This window comes from Peromyscus leucopus, chromosome 6 (genome assembly GCF_004664715.2).
Source record: "Peromyscus leucopus breed LL Stock chromosome 6, UCI_PerLeu_2.1, whole genome shotgun sequence".
NCBI lineage: Eukaryota > Metazoa > Chordata > Mammalia > Rodentia > Cricetidae > Peromyscus > Peromyscus leucopus.
This window is the reverse complement of record NC_051068.1, coordinates 12,857,912-12,875,381: the sequence shown is the minus strand read 5'-3', so window position 1 is coordinate 12,875,381 and position 17,470 is coordinate 12,857,912. Positions and strand designations below refer to the sequence as shown.

Here is a 17,470-nt window from a genome sequence, read left to right as displayed (position 1 = left end):
GATGTGGCCCTGTTGAAAGTGTGTGGGAGAATTCCTGCTATGCTTGGCCTGACTTCACAGAGTAGCACCTAGCCCTAATCCATCTTTTGTTTAGTAGATACCTTTTGTTTCTCTTGTTGCCCTATGTGGATCTTGACTCAGAGTCTCCCAAGGATACAAAGTCTATGCTAAACTTGGTTCAGAAACCCCAGAAAACTGTGGTACCTGATGCATCAAGAAACTTTCACTTGGCATTGTATTTTTTGGGAGTTTCTTTCAGTTTGTTTTGAACATGAGGAAATCAACTGGCTAAAGTGTAAATATGGAGAAAAAAATAAAAATGCCCTGGGCAAAGAGAAAATGCTTCAGTCCTTACAGACTGGATCCCCCTGCAGCCACAAAGGCTAGATTCATTCTTAAGGTGCCTCTGAGTCTTCATTCAACAGTCTGGTCCTGAGTGAACCCACACACCCTCACTGCGACAAAGGTGTGTCACTGAGGGCAGACACCATTCCAAGTTAGGTCTGTCTGCCTCCTACTTGCAGATCAAGATGTAAATTCTCAGCACTGTTTCCAGTCTTGTAGAATAATGCTGTTCTGAGTGGCCCATGAATTTAACATCTGCTTTAAAAAAAAGGTGAATGCATCCCATATAAAGCTATTGTTTCCTTAAATCTCTTCAAATCTAATATTTCTATAGGATCCCAGTTGTTAATATTCTGACCCACCCCTCGGGGCTGCCCTGCAACCAGACATAGAAGCCTCTTCTTAAGGAAAAACTCAGTCCCTTCTCTCTCTCTCTCTCTCTCTCTCTCTCTCTCTCTCTCTCTCTCTCTCTCTCTCTCTCTCTCCCCTTCCTCTTTCTTATCTTCTATTCATCTCTCTATTATAATAAACTATTTCCACATGGATGTAGCATCTGGGTTGTGAATGTACCTGCCAGCCCACCACAGCATCTGCCCAGCATGCCAGCATGTTTCCCTGCATACATAGGATACCCTCAGGGTCCCTGCATAATATATCATAACACCAGTTAACTTCTGAATAGCCTTGGAGGTACCTATCATCTGGTGGTCATTCTTTTTTTGTTTGTATTTTATTTTGTTTTTTGAGACAGTTGTTTGTCTATGTAACAGCCCTAGCTGTCCTGGAACTCCCTCTGTAGACCAGGCTGGCCTTGAACTCATAGAGATCCACCTGCCTCTGCCTCTGCCTCTGAGTGCTGGGATTAAGGGCAGTGCACCACCAAAATTCCACCACCACGACCCTGGCCTGGTTGTTGTTTCTGAATGGTAACTGTATAAATTAAGGTTGGTTTGCTAATAATGTTGGGCCACTCCTCTTTAGTTTCATAATGCAATGGTGTGGAGAGAGAGAGGTCCTGTTCTAAACTCCTCTGTCTGTATATGAATATTTTTCTTAGTTTCATTAGTAGGTCTTCCTAAGGATTGTATCTTACCAGTCAATTTCTCATATTTGGCACCAATATCAAACAACTTTTTTAAAGGATAAAACATGAGTTACCAAACTAATAATGATTATAATTGACATTATATCAATCCCAGCTAAGCTGATTATCCCTTCATTTAATTTCTCTTTTTCAAACTATCCATTGTGGAACCATACAGAGACCTAACTCCTTGAATCATAATATTGTTTCCCATTTTTTTTGTTTGTTTGTTTGATTTTTTTGTTTGTTTGTTTTTTTGTTTTTTTGTTTTTCGAGACAGGGTTTCTCTGTGTAGCTTTGCGCCTTTCCTGGAACTCACTTGGTAGCCCAGGCTCGCCTCGAACTCACAGAGATCCACCTGGCTCTGCCTCCCGAGTGCTGGGATTAAAGGCGTGCGCCATCACCACCCGGCTTTGTTTCCCATTTTTAATATGTGGAAAAACTTTCTTTTTAAATAACTAATTCCCCCTTTAAGAATTCTCTGGTGTCTCACCAGATCTGCTGATGATGACAGTGAAGTGTGAGGCTGGCTGTCACTGCATAGCACAGCTGAGCAGAGAACACAGGCGGTGCATAGCCTGGCTGAGGGCAGCTGCTCACGCACAGTGGGGGCTGAGAGTGGGTGGCGGATGCAGCAGCAATAAAAACCCAAGCAGTTGAGGTGGCTGACCTGGTGTGGCAGTAGCCTAAGGAGGGGATCCAGGAGAAGCATGAAACCCACAGAGAGGGAGAGCCATCTGCCTGGAAAGTGGACACAGGGGAATGTGTGGAAGAAGCACGTGGAGCAGGAAGTGAGAGCATGGAGCCACCCAAAGGCAGCACCATCCTGAAATGGGTGGCTAACTCCAGCAGTGTTTGGAGCACAGGCGCCTGAGGAATTTGGGGCATGTGGAGTTTGGGACCAGGAATGGGTGGCATCTGGAAGCTGTTATAGAGAAACTACAACAGGAAAATCTCAGACTCACTCACAGGGCTTGGAAAGAGTCCCTCAATCCAAAAAGGGCCAAGACTCTCTTCAAGCCCCACCCTGCTACTTTCTATCTCTCTATCTATCTGCAATTCTCCAAAACCTCCATGGTTAACTTTAGTCAGCTAGTAGCTATCTCTGCCCTCTGATTCAAAGCAAATTTTATTTGCAGTCTTGGGAGTGTCAGAATTCAATCAAAATACCACACAACAATTACCTGAGTAAACAGGAAGTTCAGAGCAAACAACTTCCAAACCTATAGAAATGACAGAAACAGCTGGCTGCCTGGACAGTCACCCAAGGTTCCTCTGCAATGTTTGGGCATCCATCTTTGGCCTATAGGCCTAGAATATATGACAGACTTTTCTGTGAAGTAAGGATTTTGAAGGGCTGTCTTACCTTGCCTTGACAAAGTTTGGAAGTTGCTTTCTTTTATGTCCTGCATGTATAATTTGGACAGCATACTGTCAGCATTTGAGGCAAGGGCAGTTTCTTTCCCAATGGCTAACTTTGCCACAATGAAAGCAAACTCCACATGGAGCTTCCTCAATGCCCATCAATCTTTTTTGAAATAAATTGCTGCTGCCAGGAGTAGACGTGTCTCACTGTCATGAAAAGCCTTATGTTATTAAAGCATTTTAAATGCCATATTCCATAGGTCTCTGGAGTGTTTAAAGTCCATATATATACATATATACATATATATATACATATATATATATATGTTTGACCTTGAAAAAAATACCAAACATGACTACAGATTTGATTGTTATAAATAAATAACTATTAAGCTATCTTTCTGTATTATCCTTAATAGCTTTTAAGGACTAGAAATTTATATTACTTTTTAAATGAACTGTATAAGTACAATACCTTAAACAAGAATATATATATATATATATATATATATATATATATATATTATGTTAAAGCCAAAAAAAAGCCCCTTATGTTGCTGGAGGGCTTCTCTCCAGGTTCCATCAAGCCCCGCAGTCCCACAATCCATGTATAAAATAATCACTCAGATGCTTATATTACTTATAAACTGTATGGCCGTGGCAGGCTTCTTGCTAACTGTTCTTATATCTTAAATTAACCCATTTTTATAAATCTATACCTTGCCACATCACTTGTGGCTTACCGGTGTCTTTACATGCTGCTTGTCCTGGAGGTGGCTGCAGTGTCTCTCCCCCTTCTTCCTGTTTCCCCAATTCTCCTCTCTCCTTGTCCCGCCTATACTTCCTGTCTGGTCACTGGCCATCAGTGTTTTATTTATATAGAGTTATATCCACAGCACTTCCCCTTTTCTCCTTTTTTTTAAAAAGGAAGGTTTTAACTTTAACATAGTAAAATTACATATAACAAAACAATTATCGTGCAAGAATTACAGTTACAATATTAAAGATGTCCTATCTATCTTATATTTGTGAGCTTAAGGTTTTATATATAACTTATCTTTTATCATAACTGAGGAAATTGCAACTATCTAGTCTTCAACCACATCAAAGACCTCAGAAGGATATAATATTACCTGAGAAATGGGAGAAGGGTGTAAGCAATTTTGGGGAGTCTTACAGGATAGACAGAGACAGCTGACAGCCTGGACAGTCACCTAATGTTCCTTTGTAAAGTTAGGGCATCTGTCTTTAGCTCACAGGCCTAGAGTCTCTCCGTCATTTTTTTCAGTGTCCTGTAGAATGTCTGGCAGTTTTCTCTGTGAAGCAGGAACCTGAAGGACCATCTTGTCAAGCAAAGTTTAGTGCTCATCTTTCCATGGGTCTTGCATGTCCAGTCAATCAAGCAGTCCAGGCAAGAACAGTTTCTTGCCCAAATGGCTGGCTATCTTTGCCAACGTGAAGATAAACTCCATATGGAGTGTCTTTGATGCCCATCCTCCTCTCCTAAGTAAATCCAGTGCTGTTAGGAGCAGACATGTCTCACTGTCCAGAACGTCTAAATTTTTAAAACATTTTAAATGCCATATTCTGTAGGTCTTTGAAGTGTTTGAAAACTACCTATCTATCTGAAATATATCTATGTATACCTAGAAGACTTATCTAACATGGCTATAAATATGATTATCATAGATGATTAATTATTAATCTATTTCTTAATTATCCATTACAATTTTAAATGAGTTACATAAACATAATACCTCAAACAAGAATAGAAATATATATACAGTATAACAAAATTAACTTCAAGTTTGTATCAATAAACTAAAATTTATACCAATGTAAAACATTTCAAACATAAACTAAAATCTATACCAATGTAAAACATTTTAAACAAGTTGTTGTTCTTTAAAAGTAGGTTCATTCCAGGCAGATCTCTGTGAGTTTGAGACCAGCCTGGGCTACCAAGTGAGTTCCAGGAAAGGCGCAAAGCTACACAGAGAAACCCTGTCTCGTAAAACCAAAAAAAAAAGTAGGTTCATTAATCTACCTTTTTCTTATCATCTCTATATCCTATATATCTATATCATATCCCCTTTTCTTTTTTTAGAAAGAGGTCACATTTATAATCAACCTATTTTAAATAAAAATATTGGTTTTTCTCTGTCCCACATCAGAGGGCTCTTCTGATTTGGGACACAAGAATCTCTTAACCATTTTTTTTTTAAATATGTCTGGGTTTAGAGGGGGAGTGAGCAAATTCCACCTCTAAAGCCAGCTTGGTATATTTGGGAATTTGGGTGTAGCATCTCTTACTACTTCCTTCTGGAGGGGTGCGCTGTATCTTATGGGGACACAAAGAAAATTTTAGGCCTATGGGGTAGTCCATGAGGCTGTATTGTGTGAGCCAGCTGCCTTGAAACCGGTCTGGATGTTAGATTATCTGGGCCATGGTGTCATCGGAGACCTTTCAGGGGTCTTGGCTGGTGAAACCTGATGTATCTTAATCTGGAAGAAATCCATAGCCTCTGGCTTTCTGTGGAAACAAAAGCAGAACCTCTTTTCCAAAGCAACATATCCTTACATCCAAATTTTGAAGTCAAGGTACCTTTAAAATATACATATTGGTTTAATTCAACATCTTTTTCGATCAAAAGTTTTTTTGCAGTTAAAAATCCCAAAGATAACACAACCCAGATTCTCTGTGTAATATTTATCTTTACGTGGCTTTTTTATATTAATTTATCTTTTTTTGTCTCTTTCAAGCCTACGTATATTTTACACACATTGTAAACTATTTTATCTGAATCAGTCTTATTGTGAATCTATTGCTTTAAACTGTAGCATTCTAAGACTGAAAAGGCGCTGTGGCTGCTGGCTCCGCCCACTTCAGCTTCCCAACATGGCATTTTCCGCCAGCTCTGGGAGTCATCAAGTCTCAGAAGCAGCATGTAGGCCAGAAACCTTTTTTTTTTTAAACTAGTAAAGACTAAATCTACCACACAGCGTAATGTGCTGCTGGCAGACGCCTCATACATGCCAGGAACCCGCCAGTAGATTGAAGACTATCAGTTATAGTTACAACTTAGTATATATAATATCTTAGATAGAACATATTAAGTATTAGAGTCAGGTTCTTTAGGATAGGACACCTTTTGGAATGATCTTTATAACATGCCATTTACCTATGCTCTATACTTCTCTGGATTTTAGTATGTGTTTCTTGCTTGATATTGTTTGCATTGGTTGTAGTTCCATGTTATCTAGGTCATTATCCCACATTATTTCTGGACAATATTTGATAACCATTCCTTTGTATATAGTCTTGTACTAGTTTAGAACCTTCTTATTTAGACAAAAAGGGGAAGATGTAGTGGGTAGTCATTCCAGCTTGGATCTGGAAGTTCCAACCCCCATTGAGACTCTGGCAACTGTCTTGCCTACGAGGTGGGGCCAGGGGAGGCGCCTGGAGACCTGAGATCTGGATGGGCGAGTGCTCTCTCTGTGCCTGGACCCTGAACGGTGGAGGTGGACCTAGCAGAGCTCCAAAGAACACTGCTGGATTGCGATACACCTTCCCCAGACCCTGCGAACTACCTTTCCCTTTTTTGTAAGTTACCCACTAAATAAATCTTCCTTTTAACTAAGTGGAGTAGCTATAATAATTTCACCAATACCCTTAAATTTGTATTACTATTCTGTCTGTCTGTTTGTCTGTCTCTCTCTCTCTCTTTGATCCAAGAGGGCAAGAATCTTTCTAAGCCCCACCCTACTACTTCCTGTGTCTCTCTATAGGTTCTCAGTCCTCCAAAACTTCTATGCCTTATTTTGGTCAACTACTAGCTAGCTCCACTCTCTGATTCAAAGTAAACTTTATTGGAAGTCTTGGGAGTGTCACAGTGCAATCAAAATATCCCACAACAGTCAAAGGCCATTGTTTCCCCCCCACAGGCTTGTCAGTTAAGCATTTTATAGGTACCTTTGAAAGACCAACAGTTGTTGTGCCCTACTTATAAACAACCTGAATAGTTTGTGACTGTTCTTGGTAACATCTCTTAATATTTTTCTCATAAGTATTCTTTATTTTATGGTTTGTTTCTGAGATTGGAGGAATGTCAATTTGTGTTTTCCATTTCTGCAACAAATCACATCCCCATAAATTCATGGCTATATTAGCCACATATGGCTTTAATTTTGCTATCTGTCCTTCTCACCCTATATACTCCACCCCACCTTGTATTTTGTTTTACCTGAGATGAAGTCCCAGTCCCTAGATGCTGAATATTTACCTCCTGAACAGGCCAATCTGGATGCCAAGATTTTTGGTGAAAGTATTGTTACAACTGTACCTGTGTCTACCAAACCTTCAATTACAATGCCATTTATTTATATTTTTAGCTTTGATCTCTGGTCATTTATAGCAGTTTGCCAAAATACTTGGTTTTTGACCTCTCCTGAATTTTTTGTTTTATCTACTAAAGCTGTTCTTTCCATGATCACATCGAGAGCAGTGTTGTTTTTTAACAACAGGCATTAAGTCTTTTAATTACTCTATGGATGAGTTTCTCCAGTGTGGACAGGGAATGATTGAATCAGATTTGATGTTGGTGCCTGTGGCAGGATCCCCATGGTATTTTCCAGTGGCAAAATGTTACCTTGCCTGTCCCTTGTTGATCTGCATTTACTGGTCCAGTGTCGGCCTTTGCCACATCTTCTGTGTAATCCAGGAGGCTGGGGCCTTCTGTTCAGATTATGTCTAGAAAAAACATTGTTTCTAGGAAAACCTTGCCTACAACCCCTTTTCAGATGACCTTGCTTACCATAATTAAAATATCTGACATTTTAATTTTTATTGCTTCTTCTATCAGAGTAGCATCATAAATGTGAGATCCGATATCAGCTGTATTTGTAATCCATTCATTTATTGGTGCTGATCTTGCCTTTATAGGCCTAATCACTCTTTTGCATTCTGAATTAACATTTTCAAAAGTCAAAGGTTCAATTAATATTTGTCTGACTTCTGGATCTGGTACTATTCTATTTATAACTGAAGTCAATCTTTGCAAAAAGAATCAGTGAAGGCTTCTTTTGGGCTTTGTATAATTTTAGTAAGTGAGTCAGAACTCTTTCCTGATTCCTCACCCTTGTCCCAAGCATTTAAAGCTGCTAAATGACATAGCACCAAGGTGTGATCATCAAATTCAAGCTGCTTTGCAATTAAGCATATTGACCTTCACCTAACAACTTATCTTGGGAAATATTAGTAACCCTAGCCCTGTTTCATTGTTCCATGGCCCTAACTTCTTCTTTCCACCATGTTTGCCATTGTAACTGAGGACCAGCTTCCAATATTGCTGCTACCAAATCTTTCCAGTCTTGGGGAATAATTCTATTCTAAGTTGCCCATAAATAACATCTGCTTCACATAGAGTCTCCACATGCTTTCACATACCATATGAAATGATCACTTCCTTGAATCTCTTCAAATCTGACATTTCTATAGGATTCTAGTCAATTTCTGCATAACCTTGGGGTGCCTTTCATCTGCTGGCTGTTCTTTTATAGTAACTGGATTAACTAAGGTTAGTTTTCTAATAACTTTGGACCACTCCTCTTCAGTTACATCACGCAGTGGTATGGTAGGTTCTTGTCTAAATTCCTCTGTATCTGAATATTTTTCTTATTTTCATTAGTGGATCTTTCTGAGACATATCTTATCAATAGTAAATCTTTTAAGGCTTATATATTATTGATCCATTTTTCATATTTGGCAGTTATCAAACTACTTTTTAAGGATAAAATATGTATTACCAAACTGACGGTAAGTATAATCAACATTATTTCAATCCTAGTGAAGTCAGTTATCCCTTCATTTATTTTTCCCATTTTCAATTTTGTATTACCATTTTTAATGTGGAAGAGATGCCACATTATTTAACTCCCTCCTTAAGGACTTCCCAGGTGTCTCACCAATTCTGCTGACTATTCAGTTTGTTGATAGCAATGGAGGCAGCAACAGTGATACTGTTTGGGCAGCAGTGCTCAGGGCTGTGTTGGCGTGCAGCAAGGCTGGCACAGTGGGCTTTGGGGGTGCAGGAGGTGGAAGCTTGGCAGGAAGTGAGATCATGTGTGTAAGTGGGTCCAGGGCCACCTAGGTGACAAAGCTGGTGGTGAGTGGCTGCAGCTCTGTAGTAGAGTACAGAAATGGAGTGTCCCTTGTGCATGTGTGGAGGATAAATAGCAGCACAAACCCAAGCAGGTGTTGTAGTGTGAAGGGGTGTTGTTAGCAGATGTGCCTGGGGAGGAGACACAGGAGCACCATGAAGGAAAAGCCTGTGACCTGCAGGGATGGCTTGGGGTGGTGGTGGAGAATCCACCAGAACAGTGTTATATTATCTAAGTTGTTCTATTACCAATAAAGACTCAGGAGCCAAATATTGGGGTGAAAACCTGATAGATCAAAGAAGCAGAAGAGGAGTGACCAGCTGACCTCCCCCTTTTTACTAGAGACCCAGCAAGTGCTTCTGTCTCTACATGTCACAATATGGAAAAGACTGTGAAATCTCTAAGTCCCTCCCTATTCCTTCCTGTGCATCTTATCTATCCATATTCCCAGCTTCTCTTTGGCTAATTCTAGTTAGCTAGTCACTGGTTCCACCCCTTGATTCAAGGTTAACTTGATTAACACAGTCTTGGGGTGTCACACTGCAATCAAATATCCCACAATACTACATATAACATATCAGATTCCATATGGGTCTACGAGGCCCTCTAGTACAAGGTAATGATGAAATTGATCAGCTATTGGTAGGAAATGTGCTAGAAGCCTCTGAATTTCAGAAGAAACACCATATTAATAACAAAGGTTTAAAGACATATTGTTTCTATCACAAGAAGCCAAGGAAATTAAAAGAAAATGTCCTACTTGTTTTCTAAATAACCAAACTCCACTACTTGCAGGTAGTAACCCAAAAAGTACTCAAAGAAAAGAAATTTTGCAAATGGATGTATTTCTTTTTGCAGAGTTTTGAAATTTAAAGTATGTGCACCATACCATAGATACATATTCAGGATTTGAATGGCCAACTGCTTTGAGCTCTGAAAAGGCTGATTCTATAATTACACATTTATTAAAAGTTATGGCCATTACGTGAATACCTGTACCAATCAAAACTGACAATGTTCTGCATATGTCTCTAGTAAAATCACAGTTTTTTTTTTTTTTATATTACAACAGGACAAGCAGTTATAGAAAGATCTAATCACACTTTAAAAGATATGCTTAATAAACAGAAAGGAATGATAAAGACCCCTAGAGACAGAGTACACAGTGCTTTATTAGCTTTAATTTTTTTAAATACTAATGAGAAAAGAACAATGGAAAGCCATTGGCTAGTAGAAAAAACTGCTGAATTAAGCCAGCCTGTGTATTTTAAAAATATGTTGATCTCAGAATGGAAACCAGGATATGTGTTATGTTGGGGAAGAGGTCTTGCTTTTGTTTCCACAGGAAAAGAAAAGCTGTGGCTACCTCCAAGATTCATAAAGATTAGATTTGAACAGGAGAGACCTCCTGAACTTATAAAGACTGACAAATGCCTTTTATTTGATCAGTTATAAAAAATAAAAAATAACAATATTTTCAAATGATAATTCACCAAAGACACACTTCCTTACTGACACAAAAGAAAAAGTGGGTTTTCTTCAAACACATGTCTTAATTCCATGTTAGAATGTTAGACTGTAGATTTCCAAATGACCCATGCCATCTTGGACATCAGCTTTTGAATTTTCTTCTTAAATAAAAAGAATATTTTTGTTGTGTGGTATTAAAAGCACTGATAAGAGATTTAAAATGTTTAAATTCAAAGGGTAACTACAGTTCAAGCTTGTTTTCTAAATCTCTAAGTGTTAGAGTGATTTGGAGCTGAAATAAAATATTTGAGCAAGGTAGTGATAGGCCACACCTTTAATCCCAGCAGAGACAGGTGGATCTCTATAAATTAGTTGTTTTCTAAATTTTGGAGTTATAATGAACAAGGTAGTGATGGTGGTAGTGGTGGTGGTGGTGGTGGTGGTGGTGGTGGTGGTGGTAGTGGTCATGGTGGTGGTGGTCATGGTGGTGGTAGTGGTGGTGGTGGCACACACATTTAATCCCACCATGCAAGGATAAAACTCAGATACAGATCCTAATTGGTATGTTTGTATATTTGGGAAATCATATACCATATTTACAGATTATTATAAGAATTCTCTTCAGGGTTACTAGAAAGACAGGCTGAAATTTAAAGTGAATATCCTCTGTCATCTAAAAACAAATACTCGTAAACTTTGAAATTATATACATATAATACATATACAGAGTAAGGGAAAGTTAGGAGGTCAGAGAGAGGGAGGCACAGGAAATAGAAGAGAGGGACATCCAGTTGGAGGAGTTTTGTCTCAAATGGCCTAGGAGAGAGCCCTCTGATGGCAGAGGAGGAAGTTCAGATGGCTGCTTTCTCTGCCTCTCTGAGCTAGCAGGTTTTCACCCCAGCATCCGGCTTCCGAGTCTTTACTGGTAAAATAAAAAGATAGGAACTTAGTTAAAACGACATTTGCCTCCCTATGTGGACGTGGCTGAGGCAGTGGTTGAGGTGGTTGCAGTATGTGAAGGCTCGCCCAGCTGTGGGCTCAGCGGTGAGGCGTCGGTGGCTGCAGAACTGCAGTCAGCAGCTGAGGCAGCAATAGGATCAGGTGCAGCCACTGTGCCACAGATTAAAAAAAAAAAAAACACAAGTCTTCATGAGGCTAAGCCTTTGCTCCATCATCATGGACTCTAACCCTCTGAAACCATAAGCTCAATCAAATGCTTTATTTTTTTAAGTTACCTTGGACATGGTGTTTTATCACAACAATAAAAAGTAACCAAGATAGCTGCTAATTACATAATCTCATTTTTTTCTTTACAGCTGAATATTCCAATGTCTATATTACCACATTTTCATTCCCCATCAATTCATTGATGGGCATGTGAAAGCAGAGCTGTGATGGCCATGTACAATAGTCAGGTGCATGGCAGTGGCTGCACCCAGAGTGGTTAAAAAAGGAAACAACCATAACTGTCCACACAGCTCCCAGACAGGGTCCCAGACAGGGTCAAGGAAGGTCTAGCTAAAAAACTGTCCACCGTGTTCTATGAATTCGTTTCTTCATGTTCTAATACTCTAACCTGCCAATCAGCACCATTTGTGAAGTGTCTATCCAGACATGCACTGCTTCTGTCTTTTCCATTCTCAGCAGCAAATGTGAAAACTGGAGCTCAGGAAGTTCATACAGCAGCAGTCATGTAACCCTGACATCCAAAACCTTTCTGTTTAAACTTTTTCACACATTATATTTTGATCACTTCTCCTTCACTGTCTTCTCCCAGGTCCTCTCCAGTTCCCTACCCACCTAAGTTTTTGCTCTCATTCTGCAAAGAAAAAAAATTTTAAAAATCAGAACAAACAAACAAAAAACAGTAAGGCCAAAAACATAGCCAAATAAAATGAAGCATAAAGCTCACAAATAAACATGGAGTCTGTGTTGTGTTGGCCAACTACTCCAGGGCATGGGGCCTGTTTTGGGATGTGGTTAATACATAGTTCATTGGAGAAGACTGATTTTTCCTTTCCCAGGAGGCATCAGTTGCAAATAGCTTTTTGGTTAGGGCTGGGACTTTGTGCCTACTTCTCCTTCTTAGGGCTGGGACTTTGTCTGGCCAGAACCTGTATGGTCTTTATGTGTGCCGTCTCAGTGTGAGTGAGTTCATCTGTGTATCAGTCCTGTTGTGTCTGGAAGGTGCCATTTCCTTGGTGTCATCCACTACCTCTGACTCTCGGAGTCTTTCTGTCTCCTCTTCCACAACGATCACTAAGCACTGAAGGGAAGGTTTTGATAAAGACATCCTACTTAGGACTGGGTGTTCCAAAGTCCCTTACTCCCTGCACACTGTTCAGTTGTGGGTCTCTGTGTTAATTACCATCCATTAAAATAAGATGTATCTCTGATGAGGGTTGAACAATACATTGATCTATGGGTATAGCAATTTATTAGGCATCACTTTATTGCTGTGTTCCTATAAAAAAATAATAGCAGTAGGATATAGAGATAGATAGATAGATAGATAGATAGATAGATAGATAGATAGATAGATAGATACTAGATACTAGATACTAACCATTATCGGATTACAATTTTTCCCCTTCTGTAGGCTACTTCTTTGCTTGGATGATGGTGTTCTTTGCTGTACAGAGAAGCTTTTTAGCTTCATAAGATCTTGTTTATTAATTGTTGGTCTGAGCACCTTTGCCTGTAGTGTTCCATTCAAAAAGTCCTTTCCTGTGCCAATGAGCTAGTTTCTCGCTTTCTCTTCTATCAGATTCCAGTCCTTAGGTCTTTTGTTGAGGTCCTTGGTATATCTGGAGGTGAGTATTGTGCAAGGTGATAGATATGGATATATTTGCATATTCTTCTTCATGCAGCTATCCAGCTTTACTGGCACCATTTGCTGAAGACAGTGTCTTTCCTCCTGTGTGTATTTTTGCTTCTTTGTTAAAAATTAGTTGTCCATTGGTATATGGACTTATATTGGTGTGGTCTTCAATTCAATTCCATTAGCAATGTATCTATTTTTATGCCAATACCATGCCATTTTTTTATAACTATAGCTCTGTAATAAAACCTGATACTTTTGAAAGATTGATGATACTTCCAGAAGTTCTTTTATTGTTCAGCATTGTTCTAGCTATCCTAGGTTTTCTGTGTTTCCATATGAAGCTGAAAATTATTTTTTCAATATCTGAAGAATTATGCTAGAATTTTTTTTATGGGGATTGTATTGAATCTGTAGATTGCTTTCAGTAGGATGGAAATTTTCACAGTATAACTCTTATTTTAATCCGTGAGCATGGTAGGTATTTCTAGTTTCTGGTGTCTTCATTTTTTTTCCTTCAGTAGCTCAAAGTTTTTATTATATGAGTCTTTTAATTGTTTAGTTAGAGTTGCCCCAAGATGTGTAGGTAGAACATTTCTCTCCTGCCTGCCTGTTTCCAAATACCCAGCAGCTGCTTCCCAAATAATTGACTAAAAGGCTTAAGATTACTTATGAATGCTTGACCGGTGGCTAAGGCTTATTAGTAACTTGCTCTTACACTTAAATTAACCCATAATGACATTCTCTTCTAGCTTCCTCTGCATCTGGCTAGAGACTCCTGACTCCATCCTTCCTCTTCTCAGCATTTTTGTTTGTTTGTTTGTTTTGTTTTTGTTTTTGTTTTTTTGTTTTTTCGAGGCAGGGTTTCTCTGTGTAGCTTTGCACCTTTCCTGGAATTCTTTTTGGAGACCAGGCTGGCCTCAAACTCACAGAGATCCTGGCTCTGCCTCCCGAGTGCTGGGATTAAAGGCGCGCACCAGCATTTTTCTTTTGGTTGCCCCACTTACACTTTCTGCCTGGCTACTGGCCAATTAATGTTTTATTAAACCAATTCAAGTGACAAATCTTTACAGTGTACAAGAGAATTATTCCACAGCAAGGTGTTTTAATTTTGTGAGGCTATTGTGAAAGGTGTTGTTTCCCTGATTTCTTTCCAGTCTGTTTGCCATTTGTATATAAGGAAGCTGATTTTTTTTGTGTTAATTTTACTTAAGGCTTCTACCTTATAGAAAGTTTACCAGCTGTAAACATTTCTCTTCATTCAGGTTGATGTTGTCTGTTCCCTTGCTGTAAATTGCCATTATTATGGTGAGATATGCCCCTTGTATCCCTAATCTCTCCAGGACATTTATCAGGAATAGATGTTGGATTTTATCAACATCTTTTCTGAATCTAGTGATATAATCATGTGGTTTTTGTCTTTCAATCTGTTTTATAGAGATGTGATAGCTTAAATGTAATTGGCCTCCATAAGCTCATAGGGATTGGCACTATTAGGAGGTGTGGCTTAGTTGCTTAGTGGCTTAGGTATGAACTTGTTGGAAGAAATGTGTCACTGTGGGGTGAGCTTTGAGGTCTCATATATGCTCAAGCCATGCTCTGTGTCACAGTTCACTTCTTATTGCCTTTGGATCAAGATGTAGAATTCTTGGGTCCTTCTCCAGAACCATGTCTGCCTACATGCCGCCATGTCACACCATGGTGATAACGAACTAAACCTCTGAAATTGTAAACCACCTCATTAAATGTTTTCCTTTACATACAAGTTGCTGTTGCCATGGTCATGGTGTCTCTTCACAACAAAAGAAACCCTAAGAAAGGTGAATCATTTTTATTGATCTTCACATGTTGAACCAATACTGCATCTCTAAGATAAAGCCTACTTGATCATGGTAGATGATCTTGTTGATGTGTTCTTGGATTTGGTTTGCAAGCATTTGTTGAAAATTTTGCATCTATATTCAAAAGAGAAATTGGTCTGTAATTTTCTTTCTTTGTTGGGTTCTTGTATGGTTTAGGTATCAGGGCAATTGTGGCCTCATTAAAAGAATGAGGCAATATTCCTTCAGTTTCTATTTTGTGGAACGATTTGAGGAGTATTGGCACTAATACTTCTTTGAAGGTCTGGAAGAATTTTGTACTGAATTCATCTGGACCTGGGATTTTTGTTTTTGTTTGTTTTGTTTTTGGTGTGTGTGTGTGTGTGTGTGTGTGTGTGTGTGTGTGTGTACACGCGCGTTGGTTGGGAGACTTTTAATTACTGTGGTTTATTTCAATAAAAGGTTATAGGTCTCTTTAAATTATTTATTTCATCCTCATTTAATTTTTGTAGGTTGTATTTATCATGAAATTCATTCATTTCATTTAGGTTTTCCAGTTTAGTGGAATACAGATTTTAAGTATATCCTTAAAATTCTCTAAATTCCCTTGGTATTCATTATAATGTCTCCCTTGTAATCTGTAATTTTATTAATCTGGATCCTCTCTCTATGTTTTTTGGTTCATTTGACTTAAGGTTTACCAATCTTGTCAGTTTTTTCAAAGAATAAACTCTTCATTGCATTGATTCTTTGTAGCATTCTTGTTTCTGTTTCATTGATTTCAGCCCCAAGTTTGATTGTTTCTTCTCATCTAATCTTTTTGACCATTATTCTTGTTGTTTTCCTAGAGCTTTCAAGTATGTTGTTAAGTTATTAATATGAGAATTCTCAATTTTTAATGTAGACATATAGTACTATGAACTTGCCTCTTAAAAGTGATTCCATTGTATTCCATAGGTTTAGGTATGTTGCTTTTTTATTTCCATTCAGTTCTAAAAAGTTTTAAATTTCCTTCTTGACCCAATTTTCACTCAATAGTGAGTTGTTTGGCTTCTGTGAGTTTTTATACTTTTTGTTGTTGTTCATATCCAGCTTTAATCCATGGTGGTCAGATAGGATGCAGGGTGTTATTTCAATTTTCTTCTATCTGTTGAGATTTGCTTTGTGTCCTAATATGTGGTCAAATTTGGAGAAAGTTGCTGAGTTACTGAGAAGAAAGTATATTCTTTAGTGTTTGGGTGGAATGTCCTGTATGTGTCTGATTGATCCAATTGAGTTACGACATTATTTAACCTAAGATTTTTCATGACAATGAGACACATCTGCTCCTGGCACCACCAATTTACTTCAGACATGATGGGCATTGAAGAAATTCCTTATGGAGTTTGCTTTCATTGTGACAAAGTTAGTCACTGGACAAAGAAACTGCTCTTGCCTTTGTCTACTGACAATGTGCTATGCAGACTGGACATGCAGGACATACAATAAAAAAACTGATGAACTTTGCCAAAACAAGGCAGGACACTCCTTCAAAATTCCTGCTTCACAGAAGAACCTGGCAGACATTCTGCAGGACACACAGGAAAACAACTGACAAACTTTGTCGATACAAGGCAGGACAGCCATTCAAATTTCCTGTTTCCCTGAGAAGTCTGCCTGATACTCTAGGCCTGTAGACTAAAGATGGATGCCCCAGCATTGCAGAGGAACTTCAGGTGACTGTCCAGGCAACCAAATGTCTCTGTTGTTAGATAACATTACATCCTTCTGGGTCTTTGATGGAGTTAAAGACTAGATAGATGTAATTATAGTTTTCCTTAGTTATGATAAAAAATAAATTAGATGTAAAACTTTAGATTCACTAAGATAGGCTAGATAATACATTACTTTCTCTAAATATACTGACTGCAGATGAACAAAATATTGTAAATGTAATTCTTAAAAACTGTTTTGTTATGTATAGTTTTATTAAATATAGTTACAGTTAAAAACCTTTCTAATAAGCCTCCATGTGTGATTTATTTGGGAGCTGGGTCATGGGTCCCCCAAAAGAGTAAAAGATAAAAAACAACAACAACAACAGAAGACTACAGGCCAGAGCTCCTTGACTCACCGATGACTGTTGGCTCCAAGCCTATGAACACAGTCTGTCTCTGCAGAAGGTGAAGAAGCTGTCTCCTCCTTCAGTGGTAGTGTCACTCAGCATCTGGCTCCCAGGCTAAATGTCATGTTCCAGGTAGTAGAGCTCCCAAAAAGCATTACTATCCTCTGAAAAGCTCTCTCAGGTCCCTAGGGACAGCTCATGAAACAGCAGGCTATGTGCACCAGCAAGGGGCTGCTGCCTGCAGCCACTGCACACCAGGCCCCGTGAGCAGAGGAGTCTGGCTTTGTAACTGGCTGCAG

At 38.9% G+C, this 17,470-nt stretch overlaps 1 non-coding gene across 1 annotated transcript; it reads right to left on the bottom strand.

The window, feature by feature from the left end:
• Nucleotides 1-17,339: 17,339 nt before the first annotated feature.
• On the bottom strand, nucleotides 17,340-17,470 carry LOC114695376. Its single transcript, XR_003734849.1, has one exon. It is a non-coding gene; the product is annotated as a small nucleolar RNA SNORA70 (small nucleolar RNA).